A 26,933-nucleotide genomic window follows, 5' to 3' on the forward strand; every position below is an offset into this window, starting at 1 on the left:
CCTAGTGAATTAGTCTTCGAAGAAGACGTCGAAGAAATTGAGTCACTTCCTACTAGGATAGTGACAGGTTATTGCAGACCACAAAAAAGAGCATCCTCCAAAAACTTGAAACGTAATATTTGGGAGAAAGGCGACTTACCATTTTCGAATTTTGTAGCCGACAGTTAGAGAAAAAATCCATGGTACCTTTGGAACACTGTGCTAGAATGGTTCTGCGTGGTATACAGTTGACAAGTAGTTGTTAGGTTTCCGCAGGAATGTCGCGCTTGATTCCACGAAATTCTCGTAGATTACGGGTCAGTTGTTTGTGAACGTGGAGCTAGCGCCCGAACGCGTCCAAGATACGTTCCATCGGGTTAAGAACAGGAGAATTTGGTGGGCAAGACATGAACGTAAAGTCGTTACCATACTGCTTAACCGGTTTTGGCCTTCTAACACGGTCAGCATTTGCCCTGGAAAATACCATCACCGCCGTGTAAGGCATAAAGTATGAAGTTATGCAGGTGATGTACATCACCTGCATGATGATTTAGTACCATAGATGTCATGGATAACAAGGTGCATGTTCCCAATAGAATAATACCTTCCTCACCGACTTGCGTCCATGGCCCTAAGCATGTTTCCTGCAGTCGTACGCTTGTTACAACAAGATATGCCATACGCGACAGATTCCGTTGAGCCATGGCCGAATGTCGATGATCCTGTACTCACTACATTCGAAACTGACGATTGCATCAACATGGTCTGCTAAGAAGATCCATATTCAACAGGGTGCGCTCTACTGTGACCGCCGAAACACCTGTGCAACCACCATTACTGAACTGTGTCGTGAGAACTGCCAAAGATTGGCATCTATTCCGCGGTACAGAATGGGCAAGGCTCCGAACTCCATGTTTTGTGATGGGGTGTGGACAGGCAAACACCTTTCGCTTAAGCGTGGTCACACCGTCTTTCAATCAGTTTCCGCAGCAGAGGACGACAGCACTATGGGAACCACCAACGAGCTTGGCTGATGCCGAATGCTTGTTCCCAAGCGCCGAGCCATAGGAATCCGCCCATTGCCAAATTCGATTCCGTCACTGAGTATCACCATTTGCGGCTTGCACCGCCACTGAGATGATTGCCAAATGGACTGTGATCCGCTTATACTTATTCTTTACTGGGTCGTGTGCCCTCAATGGGAACATGGTGTCATTATGTCTTCCTATGGATGGTGTTAATTGGGTTTCATCTTATCACTGTAAATGGCGTTGTGATTGCGAGACTAATTTGAGACGATGAATGCTTATACGGAAGCCTGCTGAAATTGCTTTTTTTACTATGTTCCACTGACGACTGGAACAGGAGAGAAAGATGGATTCGGGAGACTAATACAGATGCAGAGTATGCAAAGTATACCAAGTCATGCACTGTACAGAGTTTTGTGTATAGACGGTTGTCAGTAGAGGTCGTATTACATATATTTGCATGTTGCATATGCATTTGCATATTTGGCACCTTTTCGCCAGTTATTGCATGTCTTAAAAATCTAGTGACGATGCACATTTCCGCTCTATGTTTTCAATATTTTAAAAATTTCGGCGAGCTGCCTGTAGCTCGACCTAGTTTTGGTGTCAGACAGATTTACCGCGGCCTAGAACTGCGTGCAGTCCACTACCTAGTGAAATCATTACAGAAGAGGAATAGGAACAGGAACAAGCAGACAGAGTCAATGCTCGTGCAGCCGCACTCCCGGTTAATCCCCCGCGCTGTCATACCGTACGCATCGGCAACAATTAAATTAAACTACGCAAGCCTTTAGTAGCACATCCATTGTCTCAGCTTTGCTTTCTGCGTATTTGTACACAGTTGAACACGTTTACGACGTATAGTGTGTAACGTGTTGTAAGCCATGGCACCCGAAAAAAAGGAACGTCGTTTCGTGAACAGTTGAACATCCTGAAACATTTACATATTATGACGAAATTGTTTTATATTGTCGAGTTTTGGAGTAAAACGTTTCGTGCAAAAAATGTTTCAAATAGACCAGCATGTCAAGACATGTCTTCATATGGCAGAAATTCAGAAGAAAGTACGACGACAACTTTTGAGAACAGCCAGTTGCGGTAGTAGGGATTCGTCCACAGGTAACCAAAAACATCCGTTTAATATGGATCTATGTGAAGCATTCACTGCAAGCAATATTCCTCTTCGCAGACTTACGAACCCTATCCTCAAAGGCTTCTTGCGCAAATAATGCTTAAATTAAAATATACCAGATGAATCAATATTGCATAAAAATTACATACCGACAGTTTACGTAAATGTACTGGAAGAATTACGCAATGAACACAAGGACAATATTATCTGGATTTCAGTTGACAAAACTACAGAAACTTGTGGCCGTTTCATTCCAGGTTTAACTGTCTGTGCTTTAAAAGAAGAGCTTTCTTCTTCCTATTTAGTGGCTTGCAAAGAACTTGAAAATGTAAATTATTCTTCGATCGCCAGATTTGTGAATGAGGGTATTAGAAAAATGTTTCTCGAATTATCTGCAGATGAAAGGATGTTTGTGTTTATTCCAGATGCTGCTCCCTATATGATTAACGCAGAAACAGCCCTAAGAGTATTTTATCCCAAATAGATTCAGGTGACTTGCTTTACTCATGGAATATATCGCCCTGATGAAGAACTACGTTCCACGTTTGTGATTGTAAATAAACTGATTTCATCCACAAAGAAAGTCTTTCTAAAGGCTCCTGCTAGCATCAAGACCCACAAAGAAAAACTACCAAATGTGCAATTACCTCCCGACCCAGTTGTAACTCGTTTGTGTACGTGGGTCTAAGCTGTGTTGTTTTACAATGAGCATTTCGATGCCATTAGAGGGGAAGTAAAAAGCTTCGAAAGTGCCGAGGCTTGGGCAGTTTGCCAGTGCAAGGAAGCTTTTAATGATTCCGGTATTGGAAAAGACATTGTTTTGACTAGCACTCACTTTTCCCATGTACCTGCAAGGATTAAAAAGCTTGAAACTCAAGCTTTCGTGCTGAATGAATCTATATGGTTAATGAATAGAATTATTCTAGCATACTCCTCATACCCAGAAAAAATGTTTGAAAATATTTTAATCAACCACCAAGGCTTTGAACTCTAGTGCCAAATTGATAGTTCTATTAATGGGAGAGGTGTACTTTTACCAGAAATACTAAGTGCTAACATAGCATCTAAATTCAAACACTGAACAGTGGCCTCAGTTGATGTAGGACTATTCTTTTCTGCTTATAAAAATCTTTTAGTGATCGTAAACACAATGTTACTACCGAACATTTGGAACAGTTCATGGTCGTTTATGTTTACAACAGCAGAAAAATGTAAAATAAATTGTAAACGATGCTTTGGTCCATTAGTATTAATTAAAAGTTAACTCTGTCAAAGAAAATTCGTGATTGTATATTCTTTTCCAGATAAAATATTACGGAGTTTATGAACGTGCCACTATGCGTGCGGTATATCTCGAAGTTGGTCCTTCACACATCGATGGTTTCGCTGCGACTCACTCACATCGCATGCGCTTGTTACCGACAACAATAGCAAAGAAGGAACAATACTTGAAATACAGAATTCGTCCCCATTTTGCCAATTTTTGGAAAATAGTCCCAGAAAGGCCCCCCGTCCTAACCTCTCCCTGAATGTATTCAGAAAATGATATCAGTCTTATAAATGTACCGATTTTCTCGTGGCCGGCGCTCGTTCGCGTAATTCATATGCACAGGTTTGACTTTGAGATATAATGCACGCAGTAAGTACCATGTTTTTTTATTATTTGATCTTGCATATTTCGACACTTGTCACATATTTTTAGTCATTTTTCATGCACATTTTAAACTTTTTATGGTGCATATAATATGGTCTGTAGCGATCAGAAACGGTCTGGAAAGCTCTTAAGGGTTTTGCAGTGTAGATTATGCTGAGAAATAGGTGTTAACTTAAGAAATCAATACGTTGCGCCATTCCTGAATTATTAGCATTACGTTAGGCGATGAGGCCAAGCTGCCAGCCGATCCTGTTAGAGTCAGTTTTTCCAACAATCAGCCTTTTGCTCATGTTCGATAGTGGTTATTGTTCCGTGTCCAGCTTTTTTATCACTCTCTTGTTCGGTTTCAGGACACCAAAAGAAGAAACTTGTTTGGCGAGCCACTAAAATTAGCCCACTGAATGGCTTGATTGGTTAAATTCAATGCTAATTAACTCGGAAATGACGCCACGTATCGAACTTTCTCCTTAACAATTATTTCTCCGCACAACATATCCTGCAACATCCTTGCAAGCTTTTCAGACAGTTTTTTACCGCCTTGTACAAGACGGCTCTTGAGAGATGAACCCGAATGATTGAAATCAAAGCTCATACGTCACACCGCCAAGCTTTCACAATAGTAGTAAAGTTGAGGTTGAGAGAGTCGATGCAACTCCCTTCCATTTCGGGAAAACAGAGGCCTCCTTTCCTCTGTAGGTATTCCTGTGATGTATTATGCATCCCCCCAATTTGAATAAAGTGGCTCGTGGAGACGCTCACGGTCGCAGTCTCTTCTTCTCGTGTCGTTCCCGCCTCCTCCTTGCCTGGCACTGCCGCACGCACTGCTGCGTGTGATTCTACGAGATGTTCAGCGGCGCTCCTACGCACTCACACCCACACGCAGTCGCTCGCCGAATTAGATGTGTAGCGAACCGCGAGCAGAGCTAGCACCGTTTCGGAAATGTCTCGCAGATCCTCCCGCTAAACCGAGACTGTCCAAGCCACTTAAAATGAGCATTAGGGGGACGTGAAAGGGAAAAGTCTTATTCAAGATCAAAGAGATCTGTGCACAAGAGCTCAGCCTCCAAGCAGAAGTATACCGGGGTGAGAGGTAATTTGTCGACAGGATCTTGACGTTAGAGATGAAGATTAAAATGCCATCAGTTGGGGGAGGGGATGGGGGAGGGTTTCAGGTGAAATACTCAGTAGAAAAAAAAGTGTGTTTAAGATAGTGCAGCTTTGAAATAGCTCTCATTTCTTGTTCAGTCTTAGGTACACAATTGAATCTTCATACGTTTCGATCACTCAGGATGATCTTTACATCTAGTTGGGTCAGCAACCTGCTTCCTGTACTCAGAACGATATGTCAGAATACTCTGATATGTCTACTCAGAACCATACACAAGAGTACTCTGATATGTGGTTGAACATAACTCTACACCATTGCCTGCAGCTTTGATGTTCATAAAACGTCTTGGGAATAGCCACAATGTTATCAAGATAGCAAAGACACGTCGACCATGTAAAGTATCGAAGATGGTTGGCCATAGTATGTTCAGAAGTGACTGAAGCATTCACAGCCTAGTAGCTCACAGAGACCCTCAGAAATTATGAAGGCAGTAAGAACTTCCTAGATCCATGATGGCATAAGTAGTTTGTATTTATAGTACTGTTCCGACAAACTTTGCTGTCGTCTTCAGATCTTCAAAAAGTTTTGTTATAAAATGTGTTCATTCTGAGTTGGAACCTCACGCCAAGTTGTCATGTTAGTGGATAAAATGTCGCAGACTATACAAAGGTTTATCACAAATAACAAATTTAAATTTAAAAACCACTATCATGACAAATTGGCATGAGATTCCAACTCCAAAGAACACGTTTCATAACAATAATTTCTGAGGACCTAATGATGACAGTAAAATCTGCCGAAACCGGTTGTTGTAAATCTGTATATAATGAAATATTTATGCGATCTCTGATTTAGAAGTTTTTATGAAATAAAACAGGTCGCTTCTTCTGATTTCTCAACATGAGAAAACGCAGTCAAATTTGTGAAGGCAGTCTTCCCTGGTAATCCTCTTCAAACTTGGTTTTCCATTACCTTGTCTGCATGTCCATAGCTGAGAAAGTTTTTGCTCCTTTTGAGTAGTCGAGGGTGTTAACAATGTGCGGCAATGGTTAGACATCTTTATCCATGATTTTCTTCAGTCGTCGGTAGCCGATGTAGAAACGCCATGTGCTGTCCTTCTTCACAAAGGCCGCAGGGGTAGGCCACGAACCCCCCGAAATTTCAGTGACATCATTTGCATTTCAGTTCCTCCCTGATTATCATTCAATTGGCGACAATCCAGACAAGCGTTGGTTAATTGGTACCGTGGTTTACTTCGGATAGCTTTTTCTGTCTTTTCTCCACTCCAGTTTTTAATGTATGCGAAACAGACACCCATTGCAGATAATCGGCGATGTCGTTCCTTGTTCAGGCCAGAACAGTTTGGGAGTTCGATGTAGCCTCCTCTCCTGCGTAGTCTGTAGCAGCAGCAAAGCATGATTCCTCGTCGATGACACGAAGCTGCCTTTCCTTGACTGGCTCGGCTGCGTCTCTGCCTTTACCTTAAGGGAAGAGTAGTGGCTCATAGTGACAATTATTAATGATCAAAAGTTCTCCTTAACGACCTCCATGTCACGTTGATGATGGAGGGGTAGCAATGTCTTCAACATCAAACTACAACCCGGAGCTTTGTGGATTACCTTCGTCAGTGTGGAGTCCAGAGGTCACAATCTGTGACGGTTCGTGAGGCTTGTAAGAAGTCCCATCCGAGGATTACTTCATGGCTATATTGTGCAAAAAAATTAATTTCGAAGGGATGCGTCCTGTTAATGATTATTCCTGAAATAAATGTTACTATCCTCAGGACGTTTTTACCATTTGAAACATCCCGCAGCACGCCACCCAACGTCGCTAACCGCTACGCCAAACCGCATGCAGCACAGCTCGCCGCAATATTCATTTAACATTGTCAAATTCCTGTCCTCATTAGCTAATAATCGGTGCTATCGAGTTTCGATGTTAACGGGACGATGAAACCTATGCATCTTGTACATTTTATAGGACGTGAAGTTTCTCCCATCCGATTAAAGTTGTATCTACGTTTCAGATAACAAGGGTGATATTCGCTGAACATTTTGAGCTTAGAGTGAAACTGTTTCATCGTAAGGTAAGTTTGTTAATGGAAAATTTGTGACAATATTGGACATATATATAAATTATTCAATTTCATCAATGCTATAACGCAGAAGTGTACACGAAAATAGGTACAACACACCTCCAGGAATCTCTCGAGCGGAGAGTAACACAGACACTCAATTCTGACTGCGTACAATGGCGAAAACAACAAGAGGAGATTCATAACTAGAATATTATGTGAAGGATCACCTATGTGATCAACAGTGAGACATAAAGCTCAGAATCATAATTTGATGGAAAAAGCACTCACCATGTCTGCGTGTCTTATGTTCTGATCTTCTATTAATAAAAATTACGTTCTAAGTGACCAGATCCTCCTAACAATAGCACCAAAACTCTTTGCAAAAGCTGCAGGCACTATGAGCGCACGCCTACCGGCTGTTGTGGTGCCGACATAAAGAATCTTTCTCCGATGAGTCGGAATATTGCTTTTTGATTTCTGAGACTCAGAGCAAGCTGGTTAGCAGACCATGGTCGGGAACAATGCAGACCGTATACTCCTGATATCCGAAATAATGTAAGACCTTTAGGGCAGTGGATTGAGACTTAAGAAGTCGCAGTCAACGTCCACTGCCCTAAAGAAAGCCTTTGTTAGGCAACTGCAGTAACTGTAATTCTGTCACTCAGAATGAGAGCACCTCCTCTAGTATGTTCATATAGGATTTCCTCCTTACCTCTTACCTTTACATTCGATTCCTATTACCCAGAGTTACATTTCTGATACATCACATATGTACAACGTACTAATAACATTTACCAATCGTACTACAACGAAATAAAGCAACAGTTAAATAGAGGCATCTTAATACAGAGGGGATGATTTTTGAATTAATCAAATTTTTTTACATAGTTTATGCCCACAATAGAGCGCTAGAAGTAGTCTACAAACACTTTCATTTACCTTTTCCAGTGCTGAAAACTGTTCATTTATTTGCTACCAAGCTGCCACTTCTACCAGTTACGACACATTACTCTTGTTTAAATACTTTTTAAGTCTCGTGTCTGTCTTCTTCCGAATCGACTATACATATCTGTTTCAGTGTTTTTGTATTGTTAACTCTTCGAAATCACCGTGGACCTCTGTAAAAATAGTTGTTGGTGGTTTGTTTTTCAAAATGTAGTTGTGTAGTTTATAACGTGAATTTTCATACCGCAGCAATGTGCGCGCTGATTGGGCACTACTTGGATAATTAAAGCTGTGTCGTAGAACGGGAATCGAACTTCAGACGTTTTTCTTCCGTAAGTAAACACTCTACCGATTGACCTATGTAAAGATGGCTGACGGTTTCTCTCAAAGCTTTCCTTTCATCAATAACACCTCCCCTTCCTTCTAAACGTCACGGAAGTTCTCCTACACATCTACGGAACTAGCACTTCTGGGAGAAAGGATGTTATCGAGACATGGTTTAGCTTAGCGAGGGGGAATGTTTTCAGAATCAATTTTCACTCTGCACTGGAGTGTGACCTGGTTCGAGACTTTCTGAGAGATTCAAACTGTGTATCGAACTATGAATCGAATCCGTGAAACGTATCACGTTCGTGACCCATTCCCGACGCATAGTTTTAATTTGCTGGGATGTTTATGTTAATCTTCATGCTTTTTAACGCAGAGTGATCCATTAAATTTCGAGCGTGCAGTCGCACAAATTCTATTGCGTTTCCTATTATTTCAGCCGTTTACCTTTCAGCAGTTTACCTTTCGGTCACCTTTACATTCAAACGAAAGGCATAAGGCTGAAATAGACTGGAGCGAATGCTGAAGCGTCAGCCATTCGGCTCACTCAGAAGATGATTGGGAGATATGCCGCTAAGATACCAAAAGAAGGAACAGAATTTTCGCAGAATGAATTTCTTTTATTTCCTTCTACGTTCACAAAATTATTTTGTGCTTAGAGTACCGGTTATGGTCAGCTCTGTCTTAAGACAGAGCTTAATGTAATGAAGCCATAGTAACTTAATTACATTAGGACTGTGTTGAAACTGATCTGAAGGTGTTCATCGCCGATGAAAACTGGTAGTCTGAGGTCCAAACAATTTTGTGATCACAGACGGAACTAAAGAATTTCATTCTACAATTTCTTCATCATTGTTGTTTTTGCGACTTTGTCGCAGATTATAGAATTTATATGGATCTACGCCCGAAATTTTGGATATCAGCTGAACAGTCGTTACACTAGCATCGTTTCTGGTGCACCGTAGCTGTTACTGATTTCCACTTCCCCGATACACCGCTTTGTTAGGCAGAAACACACATTGTCACTCTTTACCGTGGAATTCATTGGTGACCGGAATGATAATTTTTCTCTCTACTTCTACCTTCATTGTTGTTAATCCGGTGCTCAAGTTGAATACTGTTTCACAAGTTCCTTCAGGTTTGACAACGGAATATTAGTGTTTCAATACGGCTTTCATTAAAAGAGATTTCTTCTACTCTGTGGCCTCTTGTTTTGTTGTGCTTGTTTCAGTTTTGTTCTTCTATGTTCCATTGACGCTATCTCATTTGGGTTTCAGGTAATGATTTCAGGAAGGTCTTAATTAAGGTCTTAGTTTGTATTTCATTGTTCATACAACAGTTGGTGTTTCATCCATGAAGGTTTTCATCATCACAGTTTCCTTCAAGTAAAGCAACCTATCCAATTTTTGGTGTTACTTTTCAAGTATTTCAGTATGACGTTTAAGCTCTTCCACATTATTCGCAAGAAGCTCAATGTCGTCAGTGAATGCTAGGCAACTGAGTTTGGTAGTTCTCCTAATATTGATGTTTAGAATTCGTCGTTCCATTCTCGTACGATTTTGTGCAGTGCTCACTTAAACCATGTTGTGTCGAAGGTCAGTTCGGATTTTGAATGCTTCAAACATCTCACTTCTTCATTTCATTAATGATCTGGTATTGTGAAGTCTGATACAGCTGATGTTTATGACTTTTCGTTATAGGCCGACTTCCTTTACTTTTTTGAGTAACGACTCACGAATGATAAACTGAAAATAACAACGTGACGGAGATTACTAAATATGTGACACGTAGCAGCGGCAAGTTCCAAATATAGTTTGTTATGGCAATGAAAATGAAAGAATTTGACACATATATCAACATTTTGAGTGAGTCATTATCTAAATATACAAGACAACGACATGCGATATATGAAAGTATATGAATAAAGTGGGGAATGTGTTAATTGAGATGACAGGCCTTGAAAACGTGAAGTTATGTAATTGTCTGAGGAAAGGAGTCTCAAGAGACAACAATTCCTAAGCGAAACGAAATACCACAGCCTTTACGCATATTTTACGTTATGGTAAGCAAAGAAACAGTAAACTGTTCATAATTTTTTTTCTTAAGATCGGAGGATTCCAAATTTATTTCGAGTGAAGAAAAATGAGTTCCATCCTAAAATAACGTTTTAAGAAGATTATTTACCGTCCTCGGTTGATAATTAGTACTTTAGATCCGTTTGCCATAACAGAATGAAACATATGTTTCTTGCTGTATGCGTTTCGCCTTTATTATTTGCTAAGCATCTTCAATGGGTTGATAAAAGGGTGTACTACTCTTACTCTGCTAACTTAACTGCGCAATGTCCTCAGCGTCGGCGGCTGGGTACAGTGGAGGAAACTCAGTGTTGATTAACCTCAAAGCAAGATCCCACCTGCCGAGTCTCGCCTCGTTGGCAGCTGAACCGTTCACTGCAGGTGCAATAGTTGTACTGAGTCCTGAATGATCAATGTGGGACATAAGGCCATATACGTCTCTCCTAAATCTGACAGAGAAAAGGAATAACTGCATTCAACGGTAACACTACGAACCAGTACAAACGTGCAGTGACGAATTCTGCTTTGTGTGTCTTTTCTTTACACTGACACCAGAGGAGGTTGTGTGTTATACGATGGATGGAGAACTTGGATGCTTGCGTGGTCATATAATAGCTAAATTTAAAACCATTTATTGAAGAAGAACCCCACGTTAAATTAAAGTAAATGTCGTGTGTCTACGGCCTCCCGTCGGGTAGACCGTTCGCAGGGGGCAAGTCTCTCAATTTAACACCACGTCAACCGCCTGTATCACCATGTACGATATAAATGGTTCAAATGGCTCTAAGCTCTATGGGACATAGCATCTGAGGCCATCAGTACCCTAGACTTAGAACTACTTAAACCTAACTAACCTAAGGACATCACACACAGCTATGCCAGAGGCATTATACCAAGCTGCGACCGTAGCAGAAGCGCGGTCCGGACTTAAGCGCCTACAACCTCTCGTCCACAACGGTTGTCTGTACGATATATATATATATATATATATATATATATATATATATATATATATATATATATATATATATATATGCGACCTAATTTGCCAAAAGTCCAAAAGGAAAACAATGTCAGTAAAGGAGAAAAAATGAATACTTATACACTCCTGGAAATGGAAAAAAGAACACATTGACACCGGTGTGTCAGACCCACCATACTTGGTCCGGACACTGCGAGAGGGCTGTACAAGCAATGATCGCACGCATGGCACAGCGGGCACACCAGGAACCGCGGTGTTGGCCGTCGAATGGCGCTAGCTGCGCAGCATTTGTGCACCGCCGCCGTCAGTGTCAGCCAGTTTGCCGTGGCATATGGAGCTCCATCGCAGTCTTTAACACTGGTAGCATGCCGCGACAGCGTGGACGTGAACCGTATGTGCAGTTGACGGACTTTGAGCGAGGGCGTATAGTGGGCATGCGGGAGGCCGGGTGGACGTACCGCCGAATTGCTCAACACGTGGGGCGCGAGGTCTCCACAGTACATCGATGTTGTCGCCAGTGGTCGGCGGAAGGTGCACGTGCCAGTCGACCTGGGACCGGACCGCAGCGACGAACGGATGCACGCCAAGACCGTAGGATCCTACGCAGTGCCGTAGGGGACCGCACCGCCACTTCCCAGCAAATTAGGGACACTGTGGCTCCTGGGGTATCGGCGAGGACCATTCGCAACCGTCTTCATGAAGCTGGGCTACGGTCCCGCACACCGTTAGGCCGTCTTCCGCTCACGACCCAACATCGTGCAGCCCGCCTCCAGTGGTGTCGTGACAGGCGTGAATGGAGGGACGAATGGAGACGTGTCGTCTTCAGCGATGAGAGTCGCTTCTGCCTTGGTTCCAATGATGGTCGTATCCGTGTTTGGCGCCATGCAGGTGAACGCCACAATCAGGACTGCATACGACCGAGGCACACAGGGCCAACACCCGGCATCATGGTTTGGGGAGCGATCTCCTACACGGGCCGTACAGCTCTGGTGATCGTCGAGGGGACACTGAATAGTGCACGTTACATCAAAACCGTCATCTAACCCATCGTTCTACCATTACTAGACCGCCAAGGGAACTTGCTGTTGCAACAGGACAATGCACGTCCGCATGTATCCCGTGCTACCCAACGTGCTCTATAAGGTGTAAGTCAACTACCCTGGCCAGCAAGATCTCCGGATCTGTCCCCCATTGAGCATGTTTGGGACTGGATGAAGCGTCGTCTCACGCGGTCTGCAAGTCCAGCACGAACGCTGGTCCAACTGAGGTGCCAGGTGGAAATGGCATGGCAAGCCGTTCCACAAGACTACATCCAGCATCTCTACGATCGTCTCCATGGGAGAATAGCAGCCTGCATTGCTGCGAAAGGTGGATATACACTGTACTAGTGCCGACATTGTGCATCTTCTGTTGCCTGTGTCTATGTGCCTGTGGTTCTGTCAGTGTGATCATGTGATGTATCTGACCCCAGGAATGTGTCAATAAAGTTTCCCCTTCCTGGGACAATGAATTCACGGTGTTCTTATTTCAATTTCCAGGAGTGTAGTATATGTAAAAATTCGTACAGCAATATATACTGGAGCCGTATACATACCTCGTATAAAATCAACAACTATGTAGAAACATCTGTATGTCTTGCAGTTAAATAGCACGCAAGAATATTTCCAGAAATATTGCAGCTAAAGTACTTTGCAATCCTATCTACGCATGAGGAACCAAAGGAAAGAGTATCAGGCGCTTCACTGACCTCATGATATGAATATATGAGTGGTTAGTTACTAATGTAATACCCACTTGGTCCGTCTAAAGCTTCACACGAAATGAATAAAGTACAATAGTGAAACTCAAAACAAATACAGTGAATCACTGTAGTGTAACGACGTAAGTTTTGTATAAATGATTATCTTTTGACATATGACCATGTGCAGACTTCGTCACCTACGTCAGTTACAAAACACTTCAAAATTATTTAAATTCTTTTTAAAGTTGTCTCTGAATGGTTCTTGAACGAAACTTTAATTAAGACATCATCGTTTGAGTCGTATGCCCAGAATTACGTCACTCGGTCCAATTGGTTTGCGCAATCGTATTTTTTTAGATATTGTTTGTTTCTTCTCAGAAATTATATTAATGCAAGTTATCTGCTTTAATAAATATTAAAACCACTTTGAATAAACTGTTACGATGCAATCTCGCAATGAGCGTTTTCAAAAATTAATAATATTCTCAAATAAACCAGTAATACTCCTTCCTTAATGTAATTCTTCATAAATAAATTCTCGGAACACGTATTTAAACTTTTGTAGTATACACTAGTTTATTATCTTCATATATACTACATATAGACGAGAACATGAACCTTGACAAGATAGGACTGAACATTTACAACATGATTAAACTGTCTATGACGTTATTGTTGTAGAAACATTACAAATTCTTATTTTTTCAGTTTTTAGAACCACGACGCAACAACTCGGTTTCAGGATTTTCTGTTTCTCTTTGGCTGTCGATCCGCGACGTATAGTGGCCAGTAATTTTGTCTCTGGTCCCGGCAGTGAAGATGCTCTCTCCGTTCGTTGCGCCGCCGTCTCCATACATGAAACGTAAAAATAAATACAAAACTTTAGATAATTCACAAACGTTACAAATATTACAAAAATACATAAACAAAATGCTACTTGGACATTCGGGAATCCAGCCGGATGTTCGCGTCGTTCTCGCACGATATTTCAACAGCGTGCCTCGCTGTCTTCTTCAGGTGCTGACTGGTCCTTGGGTCGATCGAGTCCAGTATTTATGCCTGGGAGGAGCTGGGCGTTCCCTAATCGGTCCGCGCCGCTTCGAGTGTTCCATCTGTGGTCCGCGCCCGCCAGACTCAGCTTCAACGGACCCCTCCAGTCGCGGATGTTCCGACTGCCGTCGGCGCCGGTTTTGGCCGTCCTCAACGGTTGTGGTTGTCATTTGAGGTGTGTCAGACCCGATCTGAGATGTTGGGTACTCTATCTCATGACTGTTACTACGGTTTCCACTTTTGTTGCGTGCTGGGCGCTCCCTAATCGGTCCGCGCCGCATCGTGTGTTCCATCTGAGGTCCGCGCCCGCCAGACGCAGCTACATTGTCCCTGTCTGGTCGCTGGTGTTCCCTCCGCCGTCCGCGCCCGGCCTGGCCGTCGTCTGAAGTCGAGTTCCTGATCTGGGGTGTGTCAGATCTGGTCTCAAACGTCCAACACCTTGTCTCACGTCTGTTCCCTCGGTCTCCACTTAAATTTCTTGCAGAATCCCGGAGTGTCGTGCGTTGAGTTTTCACCAGATCAAGCGCAGGTTTCCAGGCAGTGCTGATTTGGTATCCCGAGTCACGGTTGATTAGATTGTCTGTGACCTTAATCTCAATTGCTTCTTTAATGACACTGTCCCAAAATCTTGAGGTCTGTGTCACAATCTTGGTGTCATTGTAATCCATTGAATGACCAAGTTCCAGACAATGCTCTGCTATGGCTGATTTAGTTGCCTGCCTGAGTCTGGTATGTCTCTGGTGTTCTTTACACCTGATGTCCACAGTTCTGGTCGTCTGGCCAATGTATGACATCCCACACTGGCATGGTATGTTGTAAATACCTGGCTTGCGTAGCCCCAGGTCATCTTTTACATTCCCCAGCATAGCCCCAATTTTGTTGGGTGGGCAAAATATGCACTTGATGTCATATTTCTGGAGAATCCTGCTGATCTTGGTAGAGATAGGTCCGGCATATGGCAAGTATGCCATCTTCTTGGCCTCTTCTGGTTCTTCTTCTGGATCCTTTGGCCGGTTGGCAGGTTGAAGTGCCTTCTGGATATCTCTAGAGGAGTACCCATTCCTGCCGAACACTGATTGTAAGTGTTCTATTTCTGTGGCCAGACTATCAGGATCTGACAGAGTTTGTGCTCTGTGGACCAGTGTTTTGAGCACTCGATTCTTCTGTGCCAGATGGTGGCAACTGCTGGCTTGAAGGTATAAGTCAGTGTGTGTAGGTTTGCGGTACACACTGTGTCCAAATGTGCCATCTCCCTTTCTCTTCACCAGGACATCCAAGAATGGAAGTATTCCATCCTTCTCCATTTCCATTGTGAACTTAATGTTCGGATGGCAAGAGTTCAGATGTAGCAGGAACTCCTCTAACTTCCCTCTACCATGGGGCCATATGACAAAGGTATCATCCACATACCTAAAAAAGCTCTTGGGTTGATATGTGGCTGAAGATAGTGCTTCCTCTTCAAACCTTTCCATAAATAGGTTGGCCACCACTGGTGATAGAGGGCTGCCCATCGCCACCCCTTCTGTTTGTTCATAAAATTGACCCTCATATAGGAAGTACTTCAATGTCAGTACATGCCTGAACAGGTCAAGGAGAGCCCCATCGAACTTCTCTCCAATAAGCTCAAGTGACTCCTTCAGTGGTACACGTGTAAAGAGAGACACCACATCGCAACTAACCATGATGTCTGTGTCTGTGATGTGTTGCTGGCCCAGTCGTTGTAGGAAATCCTCTGAGTTCCGGATGTGATGTGCACATTTACCCACATGTGGTGTCAACATCTTCTTCAGGTATTTCGCAGTAGGGTAAGTTGCTGCACCAATATTGCTGACAATAGGTCGCAGTGGAACCCCATCCTTGTGAATCTTGGGGAACGCCCAGCTCCTCCCAGGCATAAATACTGGACTCGATCGACCCAAGAACCGTCTCAGGTAGCACCTGAAGAAGACAGCGAGGCACGCTGTTGAAATATGGTGCGAGAACGACGCGAACATCCGGCTGGATTCCCGAATATCCAAGTTGTCAACAGATCGCCGGGAAAGCTTGAAGAATTACAACAAAATACTATATTAATCTTATGTTCACCGGCAAACTGGGCCGACACTGGTGGATGGGTGACGCTTCAATTTGGCGTCACACTGCCACTTAGAACTTTACAGTCATCTCTGGACGCTGAATGCATAGCTAAAACCATGTGATCGGGCCGGATTGTGCCAGTCACCAATACTCACTACACAACGTGACATGCAAGGTTAGTCGGAGGGTCTGGAAAAAGCTCAGCATGCGCACTACCTCAGTGTCGTGAGTAGAGAGAACTTTCCAGTAGATTCTGGAAGCTTCCTCACGCGATCTCCACCACACCAGTCGGCAGACTGGCTTTTGAAAACAGCTGGAAATTATGTTGTCGACCTTCTGTCTCGTTGCCGCATGTCAATTTTCAAGAGGGCCTACGAATTTCCTTCGTTGTGGACGAGGAAAAAGTCAAGGAATGAATCAAATCAAACGCGATCCAAGAGCACGACGCCACTACTGTTGTTATGCACGTAGCTACGTAAGGAAGAGGGATATGGAAGGAAATAAGGTCGCTGATCTCAGTAGTCAGATGAGCGTATAAAATAAAATATACTCTCCCTTACAGATCCATCTCCAAGCAACACATGTGAGAACAATGTGCATTGTATAAATATTAAATATAAATGCGCAGCAGCTCAAAAATTAAATTGTGAAATATACATGCAGTTGATATCCACATTATGAAGCATACAAGCAAGTAACACCCACATTATGAAAGGTACACCTAAGTAACACCTACCTTGAACTGGAGTATATACTCTTTTTGTTTAATATACACTCCTGGAAATTGAAATAAGAACACCGTGAATTCATTGTCCCAGGAAGGGGAAACTTTATTGACACATTCCTGGGGTCAAATACATCGCATGATCACACTGACAGAACCACAGGCAAAAGAGCATGGACAATGTCGGCACTAGTACAGTGTATATCCACCTTTCGCAGCAATGCAGGCTGCTATTCTCCCATGGAGACGATCGTAGAGATGCTGGATGTAGTCCTGTGGAACGGCTTGCCATGCCATTTCCACCTGGCGCCTCAGTTGGACCAGCGTTCGTGCTGGACGTGCAGACCGCGTGAGACGACGCTTCATCCAGTCCCAAACATGCTCAATGGGGGACAGATCCGGAGATCTTACTGGCCAGGCTAGTTGACTTACACCTTATAGAGCACGTTGGGTGGCACGGGATACTTGAGGACGTGCATTGTCCTGTTGGAACAGCAAGTTCCCTTGCCGGTCTAGGATTGGTAGAACGATAGTTTCGATGACGGTTTGGATGTACCGTGCACTATTCAGTGTCAACTCGACGATCACCAGAGGTGTACGGCCAGTGTAGGAGAACGCTCCCCACACCATGATGCCGGGTGTTGGCCCTGTGTGCCTCGGTCGTATGCAGTCCAGATTGTGGCGCTCACCTGCACGACGCCAAACACGCATACGACCATCATTGGCACCAAGGCAGAAGCGACTCTCATCGCTGAAGACGACACGTCTCCATTCGTGCCTCCATTCACGCCTGTCGCGACACCACCGGAGGCGGGCTGCACGTTGTTGGGGCGTGAGCGGAAGACGGCCTAACGGTGTGCGGGACCGTAGCCCAGCTTCATGGAGACGGTTGCGAATGGTCCTCGCCGATACCCCAGGAGCCACAGTGTCCCTAATTTGCTGGGAAGTGGCGGTGCGGTCCCCTACGGCACTGCGTAGGATCCTACGGTCTTGGCGTGCATCCGTGCGTCGCTGCGGTCCGGTCCCAGGTCGACGGGTACGTGCACCTTCCGCCGACCACTGGCGACAACATCGATGTACTGTGGAGACCTCACGCCCCACGTGTTGAGCAATTCGGCGGTACGTCCACCCAGCCTCCCGCATGCGCACTATACGCCCTCGCTCAAAGTCCGTCAACTGCTCATACAGTTCACGTCCACGCTATCGCGGCATGCTACCAGTGTTAAAGACTGCGATGGAGCTCCGTACGCCACGGCAAACTGGCTGACACTGACGGCGGCGGTGCACAAATGCTGCGCAGCTAGCGCCATTCGACGGCCAACACCGTGGTTCCTGGCGTGTCCGCTGTGCCGTGCGTGTGATCATTGCTTGTACAGCCCTCTCGCAGTGTCCGGAGCAAGTATGGTGGGTCTGACACACCGGTGTCAATGTGCTCTTTTTTCCATTTCGGGGAGTGTATATTGAGTTATATTTTGGATATTATATACTGAAGTTATAAGCAACACATTATGGTTATCCATGATTAATTCATGTAGCAAATGTTCGTAAATGCTGGCCTAAATACGCTCTATTTCCTGCTTTACAGCTCATTCTTCTTCTGTTTTCTGCCATGTTATACAGAATGAACAAGTTTCCACTCAATACGAGTAGCTATGAAAAAAAAAGTGAATAGAACCATAAACAGCTAGTAGTAGCGAATATGACACAAATGTAGTTAGTATACAGACTCACTAAAAAATTCGACGGCTGGTACAGGCGGAGGTTCGAGTCCTTCCTCGGGTGTGGGTGTGTGTGTGTTTGTTCTTAGGATAGTTTACGTTAAGTAGTGTGAAAGCTTTGTGACTGATGACGTTAGCAGTTAAGTCCCATAAGATAAAAATAAAAAACAAAAAAAAATTCGAAACACAAATACGAAACAAAAACGACCCTTCCAACACATCCAGAACTCAGAAAAACTAAATAGCCACAAACACACAAATACTTACAACACTAATTGGGATTTCCGATGTTTTATGTCCAGCCTCTGAAAACAAGCAGGCTACTATGTTTTTGTGAGGTAACAACATGTGTGAGTGGTATCACAGCAAAGCCCGTCGAAACCAGTTGCCTTAAAACAAGAAATATTTATGCGATTGGGGCTTTGGAATGTTTTTAGCAAGTAAAAGAAATCGTTCCTTTGGTGTTTTCAAAACAAGAAAATTCAATGAAGATGTATAAATTATTAGAAAAAAAAACGACAACAAATTCTTTACAACAATGGAGGAACATAACCACATCCGGAAAGCCTTAACAAAGAACAAATAAGTGGTAAACAGACACACATGAATCAAAGCTCTAAATTGCACTTAGTAAAAGCAATCAAAAAATAATAAATAATCCATACACCAAGGGATAGATCCTCATATCACAAGCACAGTTGGTAACAATATTATACAGCTGTCTACACCATAAAAAAACAAAATATCAAGTAAACAAATGTTATTTTCCTAACGCTGTGTACACGAAATAATTTCATATAGCAGAAAGCACAAGAAGGCCAGTTGGAAAGGAGGAAGCGTGGCACACGTAGACCAACATTCCCGAAAATTTTAATTAGAAATTTATGCTGTCGCTACATCATAGAGAAGCATAAAGTGGCAGAACCGTTATATACGCAATATATAAATTCCAGAATGTAAAACAGAATAATTCACGTACAGACATGGATGCAATACGTGGCGTTTCCCGGGTATTTGTTTGTAGCTGTCCCTGAAACTCCATATACGTGGAAATCAGTTTTTCGTTTATAAAGCTTCTTTGTATACATATTCTGAACTAAAATGAATGTGTACATGAACGGAGAGCTTGTTAGCTTCAATAACGTAGGAGAGAGCTATATAGAGCTGGCAGTGTGAAAAGCAATTGATTCCTAGGTCCACTCTCGCAACGTGCAGCATCTCGCCTTGTTTTTTGTTTATGGCTATGGCATAAAAAATACTCACCGGGAGTTAACACGTTAAAAGGGAAATGGTGAAGTGTTAAGAATAAGTGAGATTCGAGGTATAATAACTCTCTTGTCGGCACTACTTCCCACGAAAAATTACACACCTGTGATGTGGCGTTGGAGAGCAGTGACTTAACGGATGTGTGAGTGAAGGGTTCTTAGAAACAAAATAATGCATGACATTTCCGATCAGAGTTTTGTCGGACCTCGGTTTCGGAAAGTGTTTACAAAGAATGAGTTACAGCCTGATGTTCTTGATGCGCAGCAGGTCTCACCTCACAATCTTTATTAGATTCTTGAGACCACACTCCTGTAGCCTTTCTGGTGTATTCACAAAGACTGTGCGATTTTATATGCATTTTTATTCATAAAAAATTTAATCGGAATGTGATGATTGGGCACACATATCCCAAAGCAAAATTAACAAATCCGTTTTCTCTAGTAACGAATGTAATAAGAATCTGTTGAAAGAAGCATAAGCAATATCCATAAATATTTAACGCAGAAAATGAAATCAGTAAAGCTAGTACATCCCGGGCTAGTAGATTCAATATGAGTTTATATTCGTAAAGATAAGAGAGCGCCGCTTAAATTTATCACTGATGCAAACATTCGAAAGAACATGTGTCATGTATTACGATATCTTTTGTTTTTCTGCTATCCAGTTTTCACGAAATGAAACCTGTATGTTTCCCCCAAGCTAAGAGCCTTTTACCTGTGGAAAACCCACGAAAATTCGTGTATTGGGTTAGGAGATTAGCGAGATAAGCGTATTCAGACAGGCAGACACGACTGTTTTACAATTTTGTTACTATTACAGATTACCTGTCCACTGAAGAAATCGTGTAAATAATAAAGGAGAAATGCGTGTTGCAAAAAAGAATCTTTTATTCACTTGTGATTGATGGATCTAAAGCAATAATTATCAGTACATTAGTTTTAAGAAGTATTGGAGAGCCGAAATAATGGCTATCCACAGTCACTGTATTTCGTATGTGCAGAAACGTTCTCAGATCTTGCATGTTGTAAAGTTATATTGCAAGGGGAGGCAATGGGATGACAGTTATTTTCGTGGTTTAATGTTGTGAGACACATCTTCGGACACACACATGTGCTTCCGCTGTAGCTCACAAAAAAGAACAGTAATAATCAACAATCATGAAATAAGATAACATATTTTGGATTCGTTTTATAATGAACTCGTTTCATCTTATGTGAGTTTTATTTCTATTTCCTTTAAAAAATTACTGTAATTTTTCATAAATTTCCGATGAACCAAAATCTCTACTTGTTTTCCAGGCACTAGCATTTTGGGAGTAGACATTCATTTATTTGAAATGGCCGATACCATTAAAAACTCTTCGGATGTTAAATGATTCCTTCTTCCTCTACCTGCAGGCGTACGAACACAGTAAATACCGCTTCTTGAATGATCTTGAATGTGAAAGATCTGTCGGAAGTGGGCATCTAAATTCCCTATATACTTTGTGACTTGCATCTCTACGTAAGCTGGTAATGGCGCTATTTTATGGGATCTTAAGCTCTCTAGAGTACAGCACCTCGGTATCCATGAAAGGACGGACCGGTGCTTCTTCAGCCAAATACAGCTGCGTTTGGGATACGGACGATTAGTTTCGTCTTTGTCGGTGACCTGATTTCACACTGACACTCGCTGCCTTTTATTTAACAACAATTCATCTCTCCAGCACTTTAAGAAGAGCTCGGCATTGTCAGTCGCTTACGCAACCCACTTCATGGGCACGGCGAGTGCGATTATCATGCGCTACAGCTACAGACTGGCAATGACAGGGTGCGGTAAGATTTCACCTAGATTTTCCCTCTTTTGTTCCCTAGATCGGTACCTTGAGGTTTAGTACTAACTCTCTCCACTTTAAGGGAGCTCCCTCGAACATTCTCGATCTAGCATAGCACTGGCATTTGTAGAGCGTAAGTAAATTTAAATGGAGTTATGTAGTTTCTGTGAACTTTAGCTAATCTTTATTGTGTATGTATAACCTCTTAAAACATAATTTTTTCTGTAAACCTGATGTTGGATTTTTTGAGTTGCGACCTCGCACCTACAACGTTCTTCAGTCACCATACTAATCAACGACCCCCTGCACGCAGGGCAGTTCCGAAGCAGTAGAGGGTCGAATGCTAAATAAACAATGATTATCCCGGCGGCTTGTTGACCTTCAGCGCCTTTGCAGACTGGGACTTGATTATTTCATTCTAGCCAGCTCAGGTATGAAGGCTGATGTCAGACAACTAGAGAGTCCGGCAGAACGTTCAAAGAGATAAGGAAAAGCAATTGTAAAAACACTGGTTTCATGTTGTTGTTGTGGTCTTCAGTCCTGAGACTGGTTTGATGCAGCTCTGCATGCTACTCTATCCTGTGCAAGCTTCTTCATCTCCCAATACCTACTGCAACCTATATCCTTCTGAATCTGCTTAGTGTATTCATCTCTTGGTCTCCCTCTACTATTTTTACACTCCAATACTAAACTGATGATCCCTTGATTCCTCAGAACATGTACTACCAACCGATCCCCTCTTCCAGTCTAGTTGTGCCACAAACCTCTCTTCTCCCCAATCCTATTCAATACCTCCTAATTAGTTATGTGATCTACCCACCTCCCCATATAATCTTCAGCATTTTTCTGTAACTGGTTTCATGTGACACTACTTTCCGAGGTAACTTGGCGAGGTGTTAAAAAAAATACATATATGAAATAGAAACAACAGAATACACCAGCTCAGCTGTCCTGAAGGTTCGTGCTTCCTGTTACGGCCTGTACAAAAACAATAACATATTCTTTAATATAGTCAGTTCCAAGAAAACATTTATAGTATACATCTCTGGACATCTTTTTACATGCCCTGAATGTAGCAACTTCTAAAACGGCTCTTTTTAACAACTTTAATAGGATGCCAGAAATAAAATTCACTCTTAACACTATCTCCCACTCCCAAACAGAACGTTCTAGTGAGTTTCATCGTGTCAAAAATAAGGTAGCCTCTTGATACATATCCGCGAAATAAGAAGACAGCGCCGTTCGTGCTCACGACCTGTCGATTTCCACCTGCAGGGATGTTATCACCAGAGGCAATCATAGCGCCTGCCAGCTCTCGGGAGGGAGGCATCACTTTCAGACCACTGCCTCCTGGAGGTCCTTCCGTGTACGACGCTCCTTGTGAGCGGCCTGCTGTATTTCATCTACCTGTCGTCACAGTCGAGACAGGATTTCCGCGCCAGCTCCCACGTAGCTGCCATTTTTGTTTGGTTCACGTGACCAACTGCTGCTGTGGCATTAAATTTTCCTCAGTTGCTTAACAAATTTATTGGTTAGTGGATAATGTTAATCGCTCAACCAATTCCTGTTTTAGTTCTGTTTATCACATGATAAAATTACATCGAAAGGATATTTCTTTACGAAGCAAAATTAGCTTTGCGTCTTTTATAGCTGTTTGTCTGCATATTTATTAAAATCATTGTATTTGTATATGTACGTACGTTCCATACCTCCTAAACTACTCGATAGATTTCAACCAAAATTATTGTCTGTAAGAACGGACTGTGGGGGTAATAAACATTTGCCTCCAGTGGGAGCGGCGAAGGGCAGGGTGGATGAGAGAAAAAGGGTGACATAGAGGCATAACTCACGAAAGACTGGAGCCGTTTCAAACAAACATGACTCATTGTTTGAAATTTTTGTATAAATTAAATATCTGCTAATATACACCAATAACTTGATGGATAAGAGTGGTGGTGACAAACTGAGAAGTAAAACCATTGGACAAAGACCGAATTCTTAGTTTTAGGAGTTAGTAGGCTCACTGGTACAGGCCCGACGTTTTAGCTCTGCTCGACGCATTGAACCACTCAAACAAGATACTGATAGCGCTTCATACTTTTAACGTATTCTAAGGCCACTACATACAAGAAAAATTACCAACAGATTCGAATAGTTTTAAAAGTCACTCCTTTAAGCCGCATCCCCACTCCTTTAGGCAGTAGTTGTATACAAATATTGTGTCATAACGCCCAATCACATTTATGTGACCGTGGCCTATTTTAGACCATTCAGAGAGGGCAGGTGGCAGCACCAGCAGTGCAATGTTCAAATGGTTCAAATGGCTCTGAGCACTATGGGACTTGCTTGGTCATCAGTCCCCTAGACTTAGAACTACTTAAACCTAACTAACCTATGGACATCACACACATCCATGCCCGAGGCAGGATTCGAACCTGCTACCGTAGCAGTCGCGCGGTTCCTCACTGAAGCGCCTAGAACCGCTCGGCCCTATCTGGCCGGCGCGGTGGAAGATATTTAAAGCGTGTCGCGGGGATCCCGGATGAAAGTACTGTCCTTGCCTTAATGCAAAAACGGAGCGATCTATATGACGTCAAAAAGAACACGATCAATCCCATTCGGGCCAAGTGTGTGAGCATTTCCGAAACTGTTTACATTGTATTGTCGTGCTGCCGCGTTTAATAATATTCCGTGCCTGGAAAACGGCGCCATCCAAAGCGGTGTTCAGGCAACTGTGGCGGTATACGGCTGAATAGAAGTGTAACTGTTCAGCAGCTGACTATCCTGGTGAACCAATGAGCGACCAACAAACAGTATGTCCTGATCGACCGTTCAGCAGCAGGCGTCTGGTTCATTCACACATTCTGACTGCTGTTCACCGGCGACGAAGACTCGAATTTGCACTCCAGTAAAGCAGCAGGATGTCCACTGAGTAGTGACATGTGGCCTTTTCAGATGAATAGCGTTTTATGTCCCGTCAGGCAGATGGTCGTTGGCGTGTATGGCGTAAAAAACCTCAAAGAAATTTTCCAGGCCGCAGGAAGGAGTGCTACGCTCTGGTGATGGTTTTCGTGGCATTCATTGGGTGATCTTGTCATTCAGGAATGTGCATTGAATGCACACAAGTGTACGACTGTCTATGGAGACCGTGCCTCCTCCTACATGCATTTAGTTTTTCCGCTGCAAGATGTCATCTACAAGGAGGAAAATAACATGTGACACACAACTTGCAGTGTACGTGCGTGTTTCGAAGAGCGCCAGGATCATTTTACTATACTCCAATTGCCACCAAACTCCCGAATTCAAACCTAGTGGCAAATCTGTGTGACCACCGTGTTCGGTCTGTTCTTGCCACGGATCCTCAACCGAGAGACCAAGTGCAGGTCGCCATGGCATTATGATCGGCATGGCCCCAGAGCCCTGTCGGTACCTTCCAGAACCTCAGTGACTCTCTTCCTGCACGTGTCATAGCGGTCCATGCTACAAAAGGTGGTTATTCACGCTTGGTTATTCAGGCAATGGAATTGTACATTAGTTTAGATACACCCTATGTAGTTGAAATGTATCGAGGCATTCCTGAGTTTTGATTTTATATCGCTCTATTGCCCAAATGGTTGAAGGGGGCGGGGGGAAGTTTACGAATAACCACGACCACAGAAAAGCATTCACTCTGCACGATGAATTTTTAATAGATTTAAAAATTATGGGATATGCTTAAGTATTGCAGATATCCTCCATGGAACGATTCTGTTGTTGCTTTAGCATGAATGGTGAAATGAAAGGGTTCCTTCGGAACCGTGTCTGTTATTTCTATCAACACACATCAGTAAAACAGTGACATAATGTATTCTCTACAAATAACACTCACGAGTAAGGCCGAGATGAGTCGAACCGCAACATCCCACACGTATTGAGCTATATAAAAGAGGTCTATACTGGAATTTTGTGTATATATCACCTGAAATACAAAAGACAACTCGTAAAGTTGTGAAGGAAATAACACCTCAGTAATATTAGTGATCAAACGGTGAAGGGATGTTTTCAGGTAATGAAACAAGAAAATTTCTCATCTGTACGAAACTGAGAAGAATGTGGTTCCTTATATATTGCAACAGTACAACCACCTCAAGGAGACATATCTATGACATGGATGAACGATGTTTAAATTAACTTAACTTCAGTTTTCTATTTGTGGATGAGCTACAGTTATTAAGAGTGGATCAAAGATAGGAGCGTCTTACATTCAGGAGCATCGTACGATGTTTGGTTCCAAATATTATACTAGTAAATTGATAGTCTTCGGCGAGCCCGTCCCTTAGTAGCACGCAGTGGCTTCAATCTATTAGATGTGTACAGATAATGATAGTGGATAACGCATTGGTAATCACACCCACGACTGTAGTCTTCCTTGCTGTCCACTGAATGCATTTACGTAACACAAGTCATTGGATATCTTCTTTTGACCAGTATAAAACAGAGCACACACTATCTTAACTTATATGGAGATTCACTACAGCAGACACACAGATAGGTGGCGCAAAACGTGGGAAAAGTTAATATAGCCTTTTCATATATAGGTAAACGAAAGCAGTGCACAACAGGTTTCTCATGGAATTATCGTGGTCAAAGAATGAAGGTCATAGGAGGCAGAAATGCGATGGGTGAGTTGTACAAACTATTAACTTTCTTGCCTGATACTATTAAAATTCAGAACTCCGCATCCCAGAACGCATTAGGGCGAAAATGTATATGGTCTCCTGTCACACATTCCGTTGGACTGTAGGAATTAGTCATATATTTCATCAAGACGTGACTGAAGGTAGTCAAAGGGAACAAGGTGTTGGCAATGGAATGAGGAAACGTCCAATTCAATAGAGCTCAAGCTTGTTTTAATTATCTGTCACAAATATCACTAGTAACTCACAAGAAGAATTCCTATTTCCTACGCTACGATATTATCTGACTGGATAACCTCTCACAGTCGTCTGTATGGAGGTCTAGGATAAGATAACTTTCATTCTAAATTAAATCAATAGAGTGTGAAAGCTAGAGGAAATTTTCAAAAATGTAAGTCTTTCTCTTCATTTCCTGAGAAAATTTTAATCGCCATTTCTAAATATGGACACATATTTTGTATAGGATACTTTTGCTTGCGTTACTTTGACACCAAATTGAATAAGGACTCCAATGTTCTGTCAGCCAATTTCAATATACGTGGGTGCCCAACTGAACATGATG

This window comes from Schistocerca gregaria, chromosome 5 (genome assembly GCF_023897955.1).
Source record: "Schistocerca gregaria isolate iqSchGreg1 chromosome 5, iqSchGreg1.2, whole genome shotgun sequence".
Classification (NCBI taxonomy): Eukaryota; Metazoa; Arthropoda; class Insecta; order Orthoptera; family Acrididae; genus Schistocerca; species Schistocerca gregaria.